This window comes from Lepisosteus platostomus, chromosome 13 (assembly GCF_059453375.1).
Source record: "Lepisosteus platostomus isolate fLepPlt1 chromosome 13, fLepPlt1.hap1, whole genome shotgun sequence".
NCBI lineage: Eukaryota > Metazoa > Chordata > Actinopteri > Semionotiformes > Lepisosteidae > Lepisosteus > Lepisosteus platostomus.
The window spans coordinates 44,485,193-44,498,513 of NC_142623.1; the positions used below are offsets into that span (position 1 = coordinate 44,485,193).

The following is a 13,321-nucleotide window of genomic DNA, read 5'->3' on the forward strand; positions in this document are numbered from 1 at the left end:
GCAGTGAGCGAAGGCAGAGAGGAGCATGGGCTGTCCATCTGCCCGTTGGAAAGTCATCTGGAGGACCAGGTGTCCAGGCGCGTGGTGCAGACTCCTCATCTGAGCTAGCTTCAAGTTCTGCGCACGTGTCTGCGCTCAGACCCCAGTTCGGTCAGGGCACTGGAAAAAAACAAGGGGTCTGCTTGTGAAAAGGATAAAAACGATCTACATTACTCAAACTTTGACACAGCCTTTGTTTGGGTAATGCCTGAGCTGTGATCTATTGCCTTTCTCTTGCCTTGTAAATTGTGGTTGTTCTGTATTTTGTGAAATATTTGTTACCATCTCACACTGATGCAATTATTAGGCAGGATTTCAACTAAGGTGAGTTCAGGTTTTAGCTCGATTCAAGGTTTGCCTTAGTAGCCTGATCTTTAAAGTTGAGTTAACAGCATAACTAGGAATTACATTTATGATGAAAGTGAAAAAAAAATGTTTTCATTAAGGCTACCTGTCCTAGATTTTGTGTATATCTCAACAATTACAACTATATTCATAGAACATGCAGTAGTAAAATATTAAATACCGTCAGGTGGTGTATTTGTTTTTTTGAGTGAAAAACAAAGTTTCTGTTGTCTCTGCACGTCTTGGCCATGACCATTTGTTTTGTTGGCATTTAAAAAGAGGTGATGGTATTTTTGTGGGTGCCAAGATATTGAATTAACAAATTCTCTGATGAGAATGTGCAAAAATTGACTAGCCTCCAAGTTTTGAGAAACAGCTGAAAGCCCAGAACTTGCAAGATAACTTGTGTTAAGAAAAATGGGACATTATTTCTTCATTTTAACAATCAAATCCTTCTGAAGTAGATTCCCAGAGCTGTGTCCTGGCATTTATTGTGAATCTGAAATCTACAATTTCTATGATATTGTTGATAAGCAAATGATCAGGTGTGGGAGATCAGGGTTAGTTTTTATATTTTGATATAAAGGCTTAGTTTTTATATTTGAAATCAGTCACATTTTGAAGGAAATAAACTTTTAATTAAAAAGGAAATGAAAAAAATGTTGCAATTTAATTTAGAACAAACATCTTTTACTGGCCAATGTTACAAATTGTAACCATAAAGACCATATCATTAATTACCTACTGTAGAAAACCTTGGTGTTTTCATTATGTGGTTCTGTCAATACTCCAACATGTCAAGACAGATAAGTCGGACATCGTATTTGTGTGAAGGAAATGGATTTCCTGTGAAGCAAGATGTATTTCAGCGAGAGCAAGATTTTTTCCTGAATGTTCTCTATAGAGATCCTGGCTAGTGCTCTCCAGAAGATGAAGGAGATAGTGTGAAGTGTTGCCTTGTCTCCAGAATCTCCTGGAACTATAATTACCCGGTTTTTGTAATTTGGAGAGGGTGGCAGTAGGACTGATCACCACAGAATCACAGACAGCGCAGTCGTGTGTTGTCTTATCAGCCATGGGCTCCAGGTGCCAGTTGGCCCTTGGTTTCAGTGAAACAAGTCTTCCTGATAACGGCAAGTGGAAACTGTGACCTGAAGGGCAATGGTGGAAGTTTCTGGTCATGAAACTGGGACATCTGGGTGAGTTCCCTGGTCTTCGATCCACGTGCAGCAATGGCTGATAAGTCCTTCTAATTAAACTCACACTTGGACCCAGGTTTGTGAGTTGTGCAGTAGACTTGTGTGTAGAAAAACGTGGTCCGGTGGTAAGTGATTGCTCAGCCTGTAATCACAGTGGCGATAAACTGACCCTGTTTGTTTATTTTCCAAGCGAGACCTGGGGTCTGCTTCCTCTGCACCCCAATGGAATGACGATGGGTCAAAGGTCAGACGTGCACATTTCTGAATTCTTCGTTTTTTGTTCTGAGTTTCTCTTGTTTCCGGCGATACGAGGTTTAAAGTTTAACTTCTTTAATAACAACAAGAAAAAGATTAGAACCTGTGTTCTTGTTTGGTGCTTCCCAGGACAGCTTGGGAAGCTGAGTGTGGTCTCTGTAGACAGGTGGCTTGCTGTCATCTCTGTGATGCTGAGCACCAGGCCTCTGCCGTTACGTTCAAACAGGAGGCCACTTGGCCTCTCTAGCCAGCTTGGTAGATAGTAGTTAATCAATCTCAGGATCTCATCCAGCTGTTTCTGAAAAGAAGCCAGGGTAGCAACTTCAGCAAGCTGGCTGGGTAGCTTGTTCCACACTCCTACCACCCTTTGGCTAAAGAGGTGCTTCCTAAATGCACTTTTACAGAGTTTCCGTGTGGTTCTGTGGCAGGTGCCATTCCCCTGCTCTCTCGGGAGCTGCGCTGTTGCAGCAGAGAGTCGAAGTGAGCAGTAGGATTGTTATTGGCATCAGTACAGCCTCAGGGGGAGTCCTCCACACAGCCCACAACACTGCGGTTGTGTTTTATTGTCATGAAGGAGAGGCAGCAGTTTTAAATGAAAGATCCTGCTACCCCACGACTTTTGTAATAATATCAAAATCAATAACGCAGCCACAAAGCTCTTTTTAAAGAGTTATTAATTAAGTGTACGAAATTGCGGCAATCAAAATCAAATTTCAATCTCCCTTTTATTCATTAAACATCTTACAATTATAGTAACTACTTTCGCACAGTCAATGACACGTAAAAAAGACGAAGGAATGTGCAGAATTATATTTTCACATTATTGATAAAATAATGTTCTATGATAAAAAGATAAAATCTTCTGTGCCAGAAGATTCTGAGAGTCGTTAACAGTCACTTATTTGTTGATAATTATCCATACAATAATTTAAGAAGCAAGTGAAATGAACATAAATGTAAGAAATGGGCAGAAATATCAATATCAAATATGGCTGAAACAAACATATGGTAGTATTTTGTTTTCTGAATCAGCTGTTGAAGAAAATTGTTAAGGTTACAAACCATAAGTTTTAAACATTTTTTCGGTACATGACATAAACCCATTCTGCTCTGTAGTGGCTCACTTTTCATGATAATGTGATAAAGATCTTCGAATGAAGCTGCAAATTTTGCCGAAGAGAAGAGCAAGGAGGACACTGGTCCTGATTTGGTTTAAAACTGTCCTTTCTTGACTGGGGCCAGTCAAAGGCAAATAGAGCAGCCAAAGAGCATGTAGGATCTGCTGCAAAGAGATCCTCCATTGTGCTCTGAACTGCACCACTCTGAAGATTTCAGTGTGAGGGGAACGCAGTGTGTGTGTGTGAACGGACACCGCACTGCCGTCTGTGCGAGGCAGTTCCCTTACTCCTGTGGGTAATTCGCTGAGCACAAGCCTCCACCACTTTCCGAACTTGACATGCTCTGTCTTGTCCTGAGACCTTGCAGAAGCCATGCCTTCCTGCTCTCAGGGAACCTTGCCCTGGGGCTCTGAGAAATGAATACAGTAATAAATGTCTGATCTGGGTGCACGTTCGCATCTTATTGTTTTGGGTAACCAGTCCCCCAGCTCAGAATGCGGCCTTCTGCTGAGGTTCAGCACAGCAGAGTTAGGGAGCCAGTTCCGGACTGATCAGTGCCATCAGAGAATGCGCCACAGCAGCCCAGGAGCCTCTGAACGAGGCCGCTGTCCCTTTACATGAGTTGCATTATGGATGGAAGGAACTCTGGCGTTCTTTCAGCATTAATTAAAGATGGGATTCTGCAAAGCAGAAATAAGTTAAGTTGGGTGATATCAAATGGACTATTCAGGAAGCTGAGCAAAAGCATTCTAATTATGTGGAATCGGTAAATCACTTGTATTAAAGTCTGCAGCTGTCCTGTGAAGATTCAGTGGCAGGTAGAACACGTATTCCCATATCTGCAAATACCTTCCCCTCCCAGTTCTACCTGTAGTCAGATAAAATGGCGTCAGGCCTGAGAGGAACAGGCCGCTGGCATCGTGGTATCGCCGGCTGTCTGCTCCTATGGAAGTCCTTCACCTCTTCTCGGCTGTGGGACTGTTTTGCTGTGTGTTTGTCAGAGTGTGGTGTGGTGGGGTGTTTTGCTGTGTGTGTTTGTCAGAGTGTGGTGTGGTGGGGTGTTTTGCTGTGTGTGTTTGTCAGAGTGTGGTGTGGTGGGGTGTTTTGCTGTGTGTGTTTGTCAGAGTGTGGTGTGGTGGGGTGTTTTGCTGTGTGTTTGTCAGAGTGTGGTGTGGTGGGGTGTTCTGCTGTGTGTTTGTCAGAGTGTGGTGTGGTGGGGTGTTTTGCTGTGTGTGTTTGTCAGAGTGTGGTGCTGTGGGGTGTTTTGCTGTGTGTTTGTCAGAGTGTGGTGTGGTGGGGTGTTTTGCTGTGTGTTTGTCAGAGTGTGGTGTGGTGGGGTGTTTTGCTGTGTGTTTGTCAGAGTGTGGTGTGGTGGGGTGTTTTGCTGTGTGTTTGTCAGAGTGTGGTGTGGTGGGGTGTTTTGCTGTGTGTGTTTGTCAGAGTGTGGTGTGGTGGGGTGTTTTGCTGTGTGTTTGTCAGAGTGTGGTGCTGTGGGGTGTTTTGCTGTGTGTTTGTCAGAGTGTGGTGTGGTGGGGTGTTTTGCTGTGTGTGTTTGTCAGAGTGTGGTGTGGTGGGGTGTTTTGCTGTGTGTGTTTGTCAGAGTGTGGTGTGGTGGGGTGTTTTGCTGTGTGTTTGTCAGAGTGTGGTGCTGTGGGGTGTTTTGCTGTGTGTGTTTGTCAGAGTGTGGTGTGGTGGGGTGTTTTGCTGTGTGTTTGTCAGAGTGTGGTGCTGTGGGGTGTTTTGCTGTGTGTTTGTCAGAGTGTGGTGCTGTGGGGTGTTTTGCTGTGTGTTTGTCAGAGTGTGGTGTGGTGGGGTGTTTTGCTGTGTGTTTGTCAGAGTGTGGTGCTGTGGGGTGTTTTGCTGTGTGTTTGTCAGAGTGTGGTGTGGTGGGGTGTTTTGCTGTGTGTTTGTCAGAGTGTGGTGTGGTGGGGTGTTTTGCTGTGTGTGTTTGTCAGAGTGTGGTGTGGTGGGGTGTTTTGCTGTGTGTTTGTCAGAGTGTGGTGTGGTGGGGTGTTTTGCTGTGTGTTTGTCAGAGTGTGGTGTGGTGGGGTGTTTTGCTGTGTGTGTTTGTCAGAGTGTGGTGTGGTGGGGTGTTTTGCTGTGTGTTTGTCAGAGTGTGGTGTGGTGGGGTGTTTTGCTGTGTGTGTTTGTCAGAGTGTGGTGTGGTGGGGTGTTTTGCTGTGTGTGTTTGTCAGTGTGTGGTGCTGTGGGGTGTTTTGCTGTGTGTTTGTCAGAGTGTGGTGCTGTGGGGTGTTTTGCTGTGTGTTTGTCAGAGTGTGGTGTGGTGGGGTGTTTTGCTGTGTGTGTTTGTCAGTGTGTGGTGCTGTGGGGTGTTTTGCTGTGTGTTTGTCAGAGTGTGGTGTGGTGGGGTGTTTTGCTGTGTGTTTGTCAGAGTGTGGTGTGGTGGGGTGTTTTGCTGTGTGTGTTTGTCAGAGTGTGGTGTGGTGGGGTGTTTTGCTGTGTGTGTTTGTCAGTGTGTGGTGCTGTGGGGTGTTTTGCTGTGTGTTTGTCAGAGTGTGGTGCTGTGGGGTGTTTTGCTGTGTGTTTGTCAGAGTGTGGTGCTGTGGGGTGTTTTGCTGTGTGTTTGTCAGAGTGTGGTGTGGTGGGGTGTTTTGCTGTGTGTGTTTGTCAGAGTGTGGTGTGGTGGGGTGTTTTGCTGTGTGTGTTTGTCAGAGTGTGGTGCTGTGGGGTGTTTTGCTGTGTGTTTGTCAGAGTGTGGTGTGGTGGGGTGTTTTGCTGTGTGTGTTTGTCAGAGTGTGGTGTGGTGGGGTGTTTTGCTGTGTGTTTGTCAGAGTGTGGTGTGGTGGGGTGTTTTGCTGTGTGTTTGTCAGAGTGTGGTGTGGTGGGGTGTTTTGCTGTGTGTGTTTGTCAGAGTGTGGTGTGGTGGGGTGTTTTGCTGTGTGTTTGTCAGAGTGTGGTGTGGTGGGGTGTTTTGCTGTGTGTGTTTGTCAGAGTGTGGTGTGGTGGGGTGTTTTGCTGTGTGTTTGTCAGAGTGTGGTGCTGTGGGGTGTTTTGCTGTGTGTTTGTCAGAGTGTGGTGTGGTGGGGTGTTTTGCTGTGTGTTTGTCAGAGTGTGGTGTGGTGGGGTGTTTTGCTGTGTGTTTGTCAGTGTGTGGTGCTGTGGGGTGTTTTGCTGTGTGTTTGTCAGAGTGTGGTGTGGTGGGGTGTTTTGCTGTGTGTGTTTGTCAGAGTGTGGTGTGGTGGGGTGTTTTGCTGTGTGTTTGTCAGAGTGTGGTGTGGTGGGGTGTTTTGCTGTGTGTTTGTCAGAGTGTGGTGCTGTGGGGTGTTTTGCTGTGTGTTTGTCAGAGTGTGGTGTGGTGGGGTGTTTTGCTGTGTGTGTTTGTCAGAGTGTGGTGCTGTGGGGTGTTTTGCTGTGTGTTTGTCAGAGTGTGGTGCTGTGGGGTGTTTTGCTGTGTGTTTGTCAGAGTGTGGTGTGGTGGGGTGTTTTGCTGTGTGTGTTTGTCAGAGTGTGGTGTGGTGGGGTGTTTTGCTGTGTGTGTTTGTCAGAGTGTGGTGTGGTGGGGTGTTTTGCTGTGTGTGTTTGTCAGAGTGTGGTGCTGTGGGGTGTTTTGCTGTGTGTTTGTCAGTGTGTGGTGCTGTGGGGTGTTTTGCTGTGTGTTTGTCAGAGTGTGGTGCTGTGGGGTGTTTTGCTGTGTGTTTGTCAGAGTGTGGTGCTGTGGGGTGTTTTGCTGTGTGTTTGTCAGAGTGTGGTGTGGTGGGGTGTTTTGCTGTGTGTTTGTCAGAGTGTGGTGCTGTGGGGTGTTTTGCTGTGTGTTTGTCAGAGTGTGGTGCTGTGGGGTGTTTTGCTGTGTGTTTGTCAGAGTGTGGTGTGGTGGGGTGTTTTGCTGTGTGTTTGTCAGAGTGTGGTGTGGTGGGGTGTTTTGCTGTGTGTTTGTCAGAGTGTGGTGTGGTGGGGTGTTTTGCTGTGTGTTTGTCAGAGTGTGGTGCAGTGGGGTGTTTTGCTGTGTGTGTTTGTCAGTGTGTGGTGCTGTGGGGTGTTTTGCTCTGTGTTTGTCAGAGTGTGGTGCTGTGGGGTGTTTTGCTGTGTGTTTGTCAGTGTGTGGTGCTGTGGGGTGTTTTGCTGTGTGTTTGTCAGAGTGTGGTGCTGTGGGGTGTTTTGCTGTGTGTGTTTGTCAGAGTGTGGTGCAGTGGGGTGTTTTGCTGTGTGTTTGTCAGAGTGTGGTGCTGTGGGGTGTTTTGCTGTGTGTTTGTCAGAGTGTGGTGTGGTGGGGTGTTTTGCTGTGTGTTTGTCAGTGTGTGGTGCTGTGGGGTGTTTTGCTGTGTGTTTGTCAGAGTGTGGTGTGGTGGGGTGTTTTGCTGTGTGTTTGTCAGTGTGTGGTGCTGTGGGGTGTTTTGCTGTGTGTTTGTCAGAGTGTGGTGCTGTGGGGTGTTTTGCTGTGTGTGTTTGTCAGAGTGTGGTGCAGTGGGGTGTTTTGCTGTGTGTTTGTCAGAGTGTGGTGTGGTGGGGTGTTTTGCTGTGTGTTTGTCAGAGTGTGGTGCTGTGGGGTGTTTTGCTGTGTGTTTGTCAGAGTGTGGTGCTGTGGGGTGTTTTGCTGTGTGTTTGTCAGAGTGTGGTGCTGTGGGGTGTTTTGCTGTGTGTTTGTCAGAGTGTGGTGTGGTGGGGTGTTTTGCTGTGTGTTTGTCAGAGTGTGGTGTGGTGGGGTGTTTTGCTGTGTGTTTGTCAGAGTGTGGTGTGGTGGGGTGTTTTGCTGTGTGTTTGTCAGAGTGTGGTGCAGTGGGGTGTTTTGCTGTGTGTGTTTGTCAGTGTGTGGTGCTGTGGGGTGTTTTGCTCTGTGTTTGTCAGAGTGTGGTGCTGTGGGGTGTTTTGCTGTGTGTGTTTGTCAGAGTGTGGTGCAGTGGGGTGTTTTGCTGTGTGTTTGTCAGAGTGTGGTGCTGTGGGGTGTTTTGCTGTGTGTTTGTCAGAGTGTGGTGTGGTGGGGTGTTTTGCTGTGTGTTTGTCAGTGTGTGGTGCTGTGGGGTGTTTTGCTGTGTGTTTGTCAGAGTGTGGTGTGGTGGGGTGTTTTGCTGTGTGTTTGTCAGTGTGTGGTGCTGTGGGGTGTTTTGCTGTGTGTTTGTCAGAGTGTGGTGCTGTGGGGTGTTTTGCTGTGTGTGTTTGTCAGAGTGTGGTGCAGTGGGGTGTTTTGCTGTGTGTTTGTCAGAGTGTGGTGCTGTGGGGTGTCTTCTAGGTTAGTAACAGTGCCGGGCGGCGGTGCTGGGAGGGGCAGCCGGTGGCGGTGCCTGTCTGCAGTGAGCTGGGCTGGAGTGCGTGAGAGCCCTGCGCTCTGCCTGGCCTGCCTGGAGAACGGGCGAGTTCCAGCGGCTGTGCACGGTTCCAGTAAATGGGAAAAGTTGGCGGTGCGTGGCACAGGGGGCGGTCTTCACAGACCCTTCAGGCTGTTTTCCATTGAAACCTCATGGCAGCTGTGAGGCGGCCATAAAAACCTGTGAGGGGGAGCAGCATGCACTTCCTCTCAGTCACTTCATACTTCACACACTGGAGAGGTCTGGCCTTACTTTACAGAGCTGTGCTGGTAGCAGACACGCACCGCTGTATCTATACATGATGAAGAAACAAACACTATAGCCATCATCAACAGCAGGATATTAACCAGAACAGTCCCTTATTATGGGGAACGACTTATCGCTCAGACTCTGCGCAGCTTGAATCTATTTGTTTTGTCCCAGCTGCCAGATGTCAGAGGAAAGCTCTTACCTTTCTTGAGAAACGACTGGAAACAGCCAACTCACAGCTTTGGCCAACCAGTGGGCACAGAGCTGCTGGCGAGCTCACAGCAGGATTACCTCACCCTTAAAAGAGTCAGCAGAGACACCCTTGAGACATTCATTTGTGTGCTAGGATAGTAACGAAAAGAAGAGTAAGATTTCTAAATGTTTCCCAAAACATTGCTAGGTGATATGGATTAGGTTGTACTATATATGTACAGTCACAGTTCTTACCAAATCAAATTGTATAATGATTCAGTTAAGCCTTAGCACTTGCTATTCTTTTTGTTAAGGCTGTTGTTTCCTGTATATATATCAAATTCTCAGGGGTGATCAGCATGCAAAGACGTGAACCCACGTCTTCCTCGCCAGTCAGGGAATACTCCGACCAGGCATCAGAGCCTTGCTCTCGAGGCGCAATGCCTGCAGGGGCTCGGTGCATGCGCTGAAGTCTCCGAGGAGCTCCGTGCCCTTCAAAGAGCCTCTCTGCCTGCAATTGCTTGTCGTCTACGGACTCGGAAAAGGAAGGAATAAAAGCAGGATTGTGTCCCCTGCTTGTTGCAGAAGCTTAGTGAACCTGTTTCAGGTTGAGTCTTCTTCAGCCGAGACATGTCTGGTGGACTTTACAGACTGTCCCCTGCTGGCAGGACATGAACGTCTTCAAATTGGATGCCAGGGTACACTTTTTGGCAAGCTGAAGAAATGATACACAGTAAAATGGAGGAGGACGAGTCCTGTGAGAAATGAGTGTTGAATTGGTGCTCTTTTTGCTTTAGCCAGAAGGTGTAGACGTGTCACTTGCAGCTGTTGATCCAGCAGGGAGGACCTGGACAGCAGGAAGTAGAGTTCTGTGTCTGACAGCTGGGCTCTGGCCCAGCATTACGAGCAAAACTGCTGTACCTTCAGACTAGAAGATAAAAACCGCTGCTTCAGACAAAAACATGAGATGCCCTGCTATGCCCCTTAAAAGAAAATGAGAACCTGTACTGCACCTTCAGATAAAAACACGAGACAGTGCTGTACTTTAAGATACAAAGACAGGACACACTGCTATACCTTCAGACAAGAATATAATGCACTCTGCTAAACCTTCAGACTAGAACATAAAATACAATGTTATACCTTCAGACAAGAATATAATACACTCTGCTGTGCCTTCAGACAAGAACGTTAGGAAGCACAGAAAGGAGAGGAGGTCATTGAGCCCATTTTACTTGCTGGGCTGCTTATAGCTGAATGATCCAAGAACACCAGCAAGTTCTAGTTCATTTGGCAGGGCATTGCAGAAGAAAGTAATTAGAATACTGAAATAAAACACCAGCCCACAGTTCTGACTTTAAACTGATTGCGTTGGTTAGATTCTGTTGACCACTTAAGGGCTTGAAAGTTCTAGCAGTGGGATGGTCATCCAGATCTTCTCTCCATTGACTCCTTAAAATCTGTCCATTTTCCCAGGACGTGGACGTTGTGTGACAGTGCTTTCTTTACACTTACTGCATTCTCACACTTCTAACTAGATGCTGTGGTCTCACATGGCTCAATGATAAGCGTGGAGCGGCATGGTGGCGCAGTGGCTTGCGTTGCTGCTGTGTAGCACTGGGGCCCTGGGTTAATTGGCTAATTGATAGGTTAATTGACTTCTGGGAAAATTGGCTCTAGGTGTGAGTGTGTGGGTGTCTGTGTCCCTGTGAAGGTCTGGTGTCCTATCCAGGGTGTGTCCTGCCTTGTTGCCCGTTGCTCGCTGGGATAGGCTCCAGCTCCCCCACGACTCTGAATCAGAAGAGGAGGTTTGAAAAGGATGAATGGATTGTTTTAATAAATGTAAAAACCACAATGTGGGGATTAGACCTGAGGGTTTCTTTTAAATAACCACCAATTATTATACTGTATATATATATATTAGTGGTTATACTGTAAATTTGAAGTGGCAAACTCTCATAACATGATGCTATTTCATTTTTGGGTGCAGTTTGAATGAAAATGTGATCTATCTGTAAAAACAAAAGAATGGACTGAACTAAATGAAATACTACTGTACATATCATTAGCTTTGTTAATATGCAGTGGCAAAATAAGCCTCTGTACTAGAGACATTTATTAGTAGTGTATAAGCAGTGATAGACACCAATGTGTCTGCCCTTCATGAAATACTAACTTAAATATAAATTATTTACCAGTCCTTTATACTTTATCAAGGATGCCCAAATGATCCTTGGTTTTCTATGCTTTGAAATATGTAATGCAACATAAAGGGTTTGCAATTATTATTTAAATTGTGTTATTTTTCTTAATTTTATTTTTCTTAATTGGAAATACTATTTTGTTGTTCATTTTATATCTGAAGCCATTCTCTACTTGATGTTTATTAAAGGCGGTGGAGTTCAGCTGGGAATCTAAGTGAGCACTGATGTCTCTCAGTTTCACAGAGTCTGGTCTAAGTGAGAACTGATGTTGCTCGGTTTCACAAGGCACTAGATTGCAGATAAGGATCACCTCCACCAAAACAGCTTTTCCCCTGCCCCAGAAACACCACTGCTGAGGGTTCCCATCCATAGCTGCCAAGGAGGCCTTATACTTTCTGGACAGTCTGATTCATCCTGTGCTCTGGCAGCCTTAACCTGATGAAGAGAACAGGAAGAATTTAGCAGGCAGTCTGACCCTGTACTAATCCACATGCCCATCTGCTCCCTGGGCGAGTTGGGAAGCCTTCATTCTGTGGAACGTGCTTGCAGGGGCTTAGTCTAATAATGAAGGAACCTCAGCAGTGAACGATGGCATAAAGTGGAACAGGAAGAAAAAAAGCCTAAGTGTTATCAGACATATTTTCTTTGTCATGTTCTGAATGGCCAGATGTCTCAAAGCAAGGGGGGGCTGTTGTGACAATGCTGCACACTTGTTTCCTAGATGGAAGCTCATAGAAAAATAAAAAATTCTATTCAGATTTCAGCTTGTGCTGCAACAATAATCAAACATTTATTGATGTAGCACCTTCAAAAGCCATCATCATAAATACAGAGAGAGCCTCTGCTTTCTAACTGAAGGCCATAGGACATTACAAGCAAGAGTACATTTACTGATCTGTTATTTTTATCCAAAGTAACTTACGTTTGTAGCCATTTTCCTGGCTGGTCTTGTGTGGATGAAGTACCTTGCTAAAGGGAGGAGAAGCAGAGCCACAGCCTTCCAGGTGCAGTCCAGAGGCCAGAGAGACACTGCGTTTGTCTTTCTTTCTTCTGGGCTCCTGCACTCTGGGGGAGAAGAGGGTACAGCAGAAAGCAATGGGATCTTCACCGTTGTGCTCATTAACATAACTGTTTAAAGGAGTGATAGAGAGCTGACGAAACAGGTATTATAATGAATTAATGAAAAGCTTTAATGGAGCATGAAAAAGTGTTATTCTCAGTGATAGATGAGACGTCTGGAAGCGAAGGGGATAAACAGAAGGACATGGATCTGACCGATAGGGGAGGAGTCAAGCAGATAAATGGACAAAACAGATGTGGCGCTCGGGGCCCAGGGGGCAGAGGCTCTGCACGTCGGTGCCTCTCGGGGGCAGAGACTTTCTCCCAGAGCTCTCCTGTAATCTGCTGCACCACTTGACAGTTAAGGAAGCCAAAGCAGACGCCCATGTGTTTCTGCTCACGTTTTCCACTGATTGTCCGGCTGAGAAACGCAAGAATCGGCCTGAAATTCGTGATTTCAGAATTTCCAGCAGGTACAGTGCCGTGCTTTTTAGTGAAGCAAGGGGTGGGAAGGGAGAGCTGCCTTTCTTGATGAGGATCCGCAGTGTTTGCCCTTTCAGGTTATTCTTGGTGTCAGTTCAGTGCAGTGACATGGCTGGGCACCTTGTTCCACTCTCCCACAACCCTCTGTTTTAAGAAGTGCCTCCCTTCTCTCAGTTTTAATTGCACTTCCATCCACTTTCCACTTGTGCTCCCTGTGTTTCCTTGTTGTTGCTCTGAAGAAGCCCACTTTTGTCAGGGATTGACTTGGTCAGTGTCTTTGAGGATTCTGAATAGTTGAATCGGGACTCCTTGTAGTCTTCTCTGTTCAAGACTGGGAAAGGTTCAGTTCGTTCAGCCTGTCAGTTTAGGGCATTCCATTAAGACTGGAAATGTACTTGATTGCACTTACTTGGACTGATTCTAGCCCAGCAATGTCTTATTTGTAACATATTGCCCAAAATATACACAATATTCCAAAGGAGACGTTGTTGTTTTTTTAACAAGACAGAACTGGAAACCCTGCATGGAGAGCCCATACCAGATGTTTCCTTAGAAAGCACAACATTTATTTGAAAAAAGTGTAGAAAACATTTCTCTTTCTCGATACCTTTGAAATTCCCACTGGATTTCAGCTTTTCAAGGCTGCACAGGCAAAGGTTGTAGTCACACCCAAAACTCTATAATATAATTCTATAATTCTTCAGGAGTTATATTAGTTTATTAATCACTTCTTACTTTCTTTAAAAGCTACTTCTGCTCTACACTACAGGTCACGTAAAAACATATTTCAAAGTACAAAATGCAGAATAAATGAGAGGGTTTAAAATGATAAAAAGATTGTCATTAGCTATTTAAAGCTTTTCAAATTAAATACAAGGCTTTTGATCAAATTAATAAGTTATGTGTAATTTTCTTTT

General features: G+C 45.8%; 1 protein-coding gene across 5 annotated transcripts in view; it reads left to right on the forward strand.

Moving 5' to 3' along the window:
- LOC148650760 (CXXC-type zinc finger protein 5-like) overlaps positions 1-13,321 on the forward strand; it is a 38,925-nt gene that overhangs the window by 9,293 nt on the left and 16,311 nt on the right. The window lies entirely within an intron of this gene.